The sequence below is a fragment of the Thunnus albacares genome, chromosome 18 (assembly GCF_914725855.1).
Source record: "Thunnus albacares chromosome 18, fThuAlb1.1, whole genome shotgun sequence".
Classification (NCBI taxonomy): domain Eukaryota; kingdom Metazoa; phylum Chordata; class Actinopteri; order Scombriformes; family Scombridae; genus Thunnus; species Thunnus albacares.
In genome coordinates, this window is record NC_058123.1 from 4,218,301 (window position 1) to 4,225,046 (window position 6,746).

Genomic DNA, 6,746 nt, shown 5'->3' on the forward strand with positions numbered 1-6,746 from the left:
GGCAGAAAATCTGAACTGGGCATCAAGACATGCAGTATAAATGCAGCCCAAGTTTTTAAGTCCTGGTTTTCTGTTCAGTCTTTGTTGGATCATTTGTTCTGTTGTAGTCACCAGTGTTGGGTGTCTGTAACGCAGTAATGTAGCGCGTTACTGTTCCTACATTCAATAATCACATTAGAGTTACTAATCAAAAAGTTCTGTCGTTACTTGCATTACTCAGGTTCTTCAATCATCTGCATTAAAAAATAATCAAAGGTGCCTTTCATGCACGCTTGTCCAACAATCGACTGACCTCTCATGACGTGACTTTGGCTTGAGTTCCGACCAAGCGGCAATCTCCGGGGCTGAAAAATGAAGCCAATGAGGAAGTGCCAAAAACTGCAGTTCCTTGAATGGCCACTTGAGGCTCCAAAAGCGAGTCAATCCCCATAGACCCCCATGTTAAAATGCCCAACTTTACAGCAGAAATAAACATGTTTACAGCCTGGAACAAAAAGCAGTTTTGGTCTCTGTAGCTAATTTCCTCTTTCATGACAACTGTACGGGGGGGGAATTTTTTTATAACTCATCCGTTTAAATTTTATTAAGCCGTAAAGTTCTGCATAATGAAGGACATGGCTGCTTTGAGTGACATGTCCGCCAGCCGCTAGGTGGCTTGTTTCAGCCATTCGGCCCGCCTCTTTGCCCATTTTTGATTGGCTGGGAGTTAGGCAGAGTCACGCACTGCCAAGATGGCGAGCTTCAAAACCAACGGGTGACATCACGGTAATTACCTCCATATTTTTATACAGTCTATGGTTCCGACACACACATACACACGTGTGGGAGAAAAGATAAAAATGGCAGAGCGGTCTACAATTTTTGAGTGGTGGAGGTATGCGCACTACTTCGAATTTGTTACACGAAAGGACAAGAATGTGACGGTAAAGTGCAAATTGTGCCCAGGCCAGAAACAACTATCCACTGCTGTGAACACAACATCACACAGCAGCACCTGCAAAGGCAACATGCTAACACAAAGCCAAAGTAGCCAAAGACTCCCAGACCCAGAGTGATGCTCAAGCTGAGTGTATGCCGACCCCAACCAAGCAGAAAGATTGATTTTCAACAGGTGATGTTAACAAAAGCAGAGATGAACAGACTTATAGCATCGTACATAATAGAGGAAATGCTGCCTGTTTCTATCGTGGAATCTCCGTCTTTCAGAAACATACTCAGGGAACGGACGGCCACCATCATCAGACAGGAAAACTTTTTCTTTTGTATGTCCTCTTTATTAAGATAGGGATCTGCTCCGATATATGGGCATATGTAAGGTAGGGGTGTGCCTGAATACAAATACATTATTCGGCAAAGCACAAATAGTGGGGTTTTTACGAATATTTGTTTCATACAAATATTTTAAAAATTATTTGTTTTCAGGAAGAAAAATAAACCATGTCAAAACCAGTGTGCAGGTCTGTTACATCACTATCTCAGTGTCTCTCCTCTGCTCCGCTGTGACGTCTATCAGCAGGTCTCAGCGAGGGGAGTCACATCCACCTGCTACATGACGCATATTTCTTAATTTGGACATCACTTCCAGAGTTGGGAGTGTTCCCCAGAGATAAAGCTGAGCTACTGACATACGCTTCATTAACACTTATTGTAACCCTTTAATTTTCTAAAATTAAAAGCGTAATAAAAACAAAAACAGGATTTTTAAGCTTCTGTCCACTTTTATTCGAATACAAATACAAATAATTTTGCTGCATCAACAAGCACAGACACAAATACAATACTAGGTTCTCTGCACATCCCTAATGTAAGGTTTAACGTTATATTGGTAACTGGCAATTACATGACAATGCATCTCAGGCGTTGTTGCGGAGTAAGTAGTAATTAAGTAAAGTGATGCATTACTTTTTAAAAAAGTAACGAGTATTGTGAAATACATTACATTTTTTGAGTAACAACCCAAACACTGGTAGTCTCCCTGCCTGCACTCCTGTTTGCTGTTCTGTTAGCTTTTGTTTTTGCTGCTCACTCTAAATAAAGAGTTTTTCTTCAGACCTGCTTCGCCTTTGTTCTCTTCGTTTGGGTCCGTTCCTGCAGCCCATCGTGACAAGAGGTGATTGTTACACTGAAGTCATACATACCAATTATGAATATCGTTCATCCAGTTAATCTGCTTGGCGTGAGCGTCAGTTCTGGTCAAACTGTCATTGCTGCTTTCTGAAAACAGAAAAGTATTTCAAAGCATTACACGCCACATCTGTGTATTATTAATGTTTCCAAACAGTAACTTTTTTTTCTCTCTCTCTCTCTCTTTGCATGTAAGGATTCAATATGTGGATTTGTTTGAGGTTTTTAATTGTATTTATTTCCAGAGACATAGAAACAGAGGATGCCCCTTCATCAGATGAAGGATCCACAGTAAACACATCAAACTACATATCTACCATATTAAACTGCCTCTATATTAATATATTCATATTCATTTATATTTGTCACTTGTAATCCAACCTTCTGTGTATATTTATTCTTGAGCCAAATAAATTCTTACAACTCTAAAAAGTTCATAATTCACTTTGTTTAGCTTGTTAAAGACTGCATGTGATGATTAACTGTTGATTGATTTGTTCATGCCATTAGTGTAAATGAAGGTGAGGGTCTATTAAAAATAGATTAAGGTACAATGATGTAACAAACATGTATTTGTTCAGAAACAGTTCACTGTAGTCACTTTATTGTACAAGAAACAATAGCACAAGAAATATTAAATAGCAAATAAAAATGAAATGGAAGCTACATCCTCATACAGCTGAAACTGCTTTCTGTGACACTCTGGATATGATACACATCATATTATACATACTGTCTGTTATCCTCTGCTGTTTCTGGCAGGTCAGCTGTTATCTGGGTATCATCCCTCATATATGAGCCTCCATATGCAGCAGCTTTGGAATTGTCTCTCTAGTCATTGGTTGTAGCATTTCCTCTCCACATCTGTTGGTATTTCCCTTCATCTCTGACCAACAACACACTGAGCAGGATCCAGGGCTGGCTCGGACTATGTTGGTGCCCCGGGCGAGGTTTTAGATCGGAGTCCAACCTCCAGTCCAAGAACTTCAGATATGAATTCACACTAAAATCAACTGCTGCAATGGTTCCTCCAGTCCAGACAAAGTCCTCCCAGTCCTCTGGACAAAAAGGCAAGAGGGGATCAAGGTGCCATTCAGTGAGTGTTAAGTAGCATTGCCACATGAAGTTTGGTGGCTGTCATGTGAAAACTGACTGAACAGTAAGGCTTTGGAAAATCAAAACTGATGAAAATCCATGCAAGTTAATAGGAAAAGACATGAAAAATGTTAAGAAGGGAGAACATGTAGGCTACGTATTTCCAAACAACCCCACTTCCCACTCATTTGGTGCCTCCACCCTCATTTGGTGCCCTTGACGGCCGCCTATGTGGCCTACGTAGGCTTGTAGAAACACCCACAGTGATGAATTCACCATCAGCTCAACAAAAGAATAACAAACAGAACAAGATTAAAATGCAAACCAATCACAGTGCAGAAAATATAATCAACTTTCTGCTAATTTACTGGCTTACTGTTACCATCAACTTTACCTAGGCTAATAGCTAATGCTAACTTTGTCTTAGTAAGCAAATCAATATGAACCTGATACTATCTGATACTACTAGAGGAATGAAGCTTCTGTAATCCCACAGGAGCTAAACTGTCCTAAATCCATAAAATTGTAAAAAGAAGATGTCTAACTATGTGTAATTACAGTAAATGTCATCATAGTTGGTTTTCCTTCAGCTTGAAAAATTCCCGCCATTATTGAAGCTGCTACTTTGGTAACGCTAGCAGACATTTGCTAACATCCTAAAGCTACAATTCTGTTCTAGTCTGGGCACATAAATCAGCCTTCCTGACCTTGAAAATATACATTTGGACAACTGTGTTGCTTTACAATAACAGCGAACTAACTACAAGCTTAATACACAACATTAAATATTCACCATTAATATCTACATCATCCTCAAATACAATTAACTCACCTGGATTGCGGGAGAGCCGCACCGTCGTCCATCTTTCAGGACCTGCAGGGGGATGAACACAATGCAACCACCTGCCCTCTGATTGGACAGATTGATTTTGCATTTGACCAATCAGAATCAGTTGTAAAAACAGGGTCAAAGTTCATACTCATAACTTGTAGTTTATGGCTTGTAACTGCAGTGTCACACACACAGGTAGGAAATTTGTGTGTCCGTCTCTCACTCTTGGAAATATTCATGCACAAATTTTAATTACACATGCACAAACTATTTCTACATCTACAAAAACTTTTTTTTACACATGTGCAAATTATATCTGTGCACACAGAACTTTTTCACAGATGCACAAAATATTTCAACAGCTGCAAAACTTTATTGCACATTCACGAACCGTTTCACAAGCTCAAGATATTAATGACTGAATGGAAAAACAAAGAAGAGTAAATGTCACGGGAGAAAAACAGCACATTTTGCATTATATTGTCCTCAAGTGCCACAAATTCTGAAATTTATTAACTCAAAAAGTAGCATCCAAACTAAACTTTAAGAGGATGAAATGTCAAGTTTTATCAGCTGCTGTTGGGATTTTTGTTCCTGGCAGGCTGGTTAAACGAAACAAATCTGAAACCACCTTCATCAATGAAGTATTGGAAACAGATGGAGGCAACACAAAGTAGAAGTGTGGACGAAACGGGAGATAAAGGTCGCTATTGTCTCAAACACATGTGTGCAAACACAAAGAAACCTCATCTAAAAAAAGGCAAAACCAAAATAATGAGAGTGAGCGAGAGATGACATGAGTCAACATCTACTGGATTTTTCCATGAAGCATGTGTGATAAACCTCGAATGATCTGGCTGACAAGTGACTCACAGCAAGAGTTCTTCTGTTCTTCTCTGCAGGAATTAAGATCATAAAACCATAAACAACAAGAGCGATCAATGTCTTGAAGGTATCTGATCAGACTTTATTCTTAATTGATAAACAAGAGTGACGTTGTGAGGCTGTAAGGCTCACTGTAAAGAAATGCAAACTGTTGGTTGTGGTGAAGTAAGTGTAATAGTAGCCAGAAGATGGTGTTGGCAACTATTTTGATAATGGATTACTAGTTTCAGTCATTGTTCGTTATTTGCTGGTTCCAGCATCACCAGTTAGAGGATCTGCTGCTTATTTCTGTTGTTATATCATTGTAAACTCAATTCATTTTATTTATATAGCACCAAATCACAATAGAAGTTATTTCCAGGCCATTTTTCACATGGAGAAAGTCAAAACCGTACTCTTTAATTTACAGAGACCCAACAATCCCCCCATGAGCAAGCACATGGTGACAGCGGTGAGGAAAAACTCCCCATGAATACTTTACTGAATGTTTTGGGATTTTATTGTAGCTTGGACAAAACCAGACAATCAAGAACATGTTTTTGGGCTCTGGGAAACTGTTATTTTCTGTCCCTTTATAGACAAAAAAAATCGAGAAAATAATCTTCAGATTAATCAATAATGAAAAGAATCATTAGTTACAAATGTTTTGCTGTCAGTCCAATCATGTTCTTCTCCTCTTGAACGTCTTCAAAGATAACCTCAAAAAACCTCATAAAATAAGGTTTTACTCTTATTATCTTTCTTTTATTATCTTTCTTTCAGTTTATTTTTCACTTTCAGTTATTACACAAGAAATTAGAGACCACAGAGAAAACCACAGCTTCCATTAAAATGTAAAATACTGTTTATGTCATGTTCTATGTTATTACAGACACGTCTGAACTAACCACAGACACATGGCTCGCTCATGGACTCGCCCCCTCATCTGTCAAGCCATGACCTTTAACCTGCAACAGTTGGGGCTTATGGTGTTCATTAAAGGCTGCTAAAAAACAGAAATATTATATAAACAACGATATATCATATTTTCAAGAAACTCCCGTCCTTATCTAAACATACGAGACGAGCCAACACCACATGCCGTTGAGAAAGATTCTGATCTGAGGCTGCATTTTTTAGTTATTTTATGCATGACAGTGTGATTTTGAATGAGGTTTTCTCACTTCTGGAGCAGATTCTGTTTCATCTCCGGGTCTCTATCGGACAAAGTCACAAATTTCAACCTCATGGTGGCGCTAGAGGAAAAGTCAGAGGATCACCAAAGTCAGTGGGATTCGTCTTCTGGAGGACATGAATATCTGCACCAAATTTCATGCCAATCCATGTTATTGTTGTTGAGATATTTCAGTCTGGACCAAGGAGGTGGCTGACATCGCCATCCATGGAGCCACAACGTTAACACAGCAAAAAAAAAACTGTCTGTCATCTGTCGGAGGCGAGATGATCGAGCAAAGTCTCTCTGTTGACTTAAAAACATGACTCAGTTTCCTCACTCAGGAATAAATACATAAATTCTCAACATCTGCTCACAGTTTTTCAGATTGAGGTAATGTTTTTTTGACCCTCTGGTGACCGATATGAAGATCACAATCTGTTACGTAATACAATTTCTTCATCTAAATACTACTTTATAATCTCACTCAAGACAGTTGTATTCACGGCTTTTTGATATCAGAGGGTTTAAACTTTACATACATGTTTTACAAGCCTCTTTTAGTGAATAAAATTTAATGGAGTCCAGGAACACACTTCATGATTTAAGGCCCTACATTTGGCCGTGACGCATTGGCTTTTAAGATCTTGGAGAGTC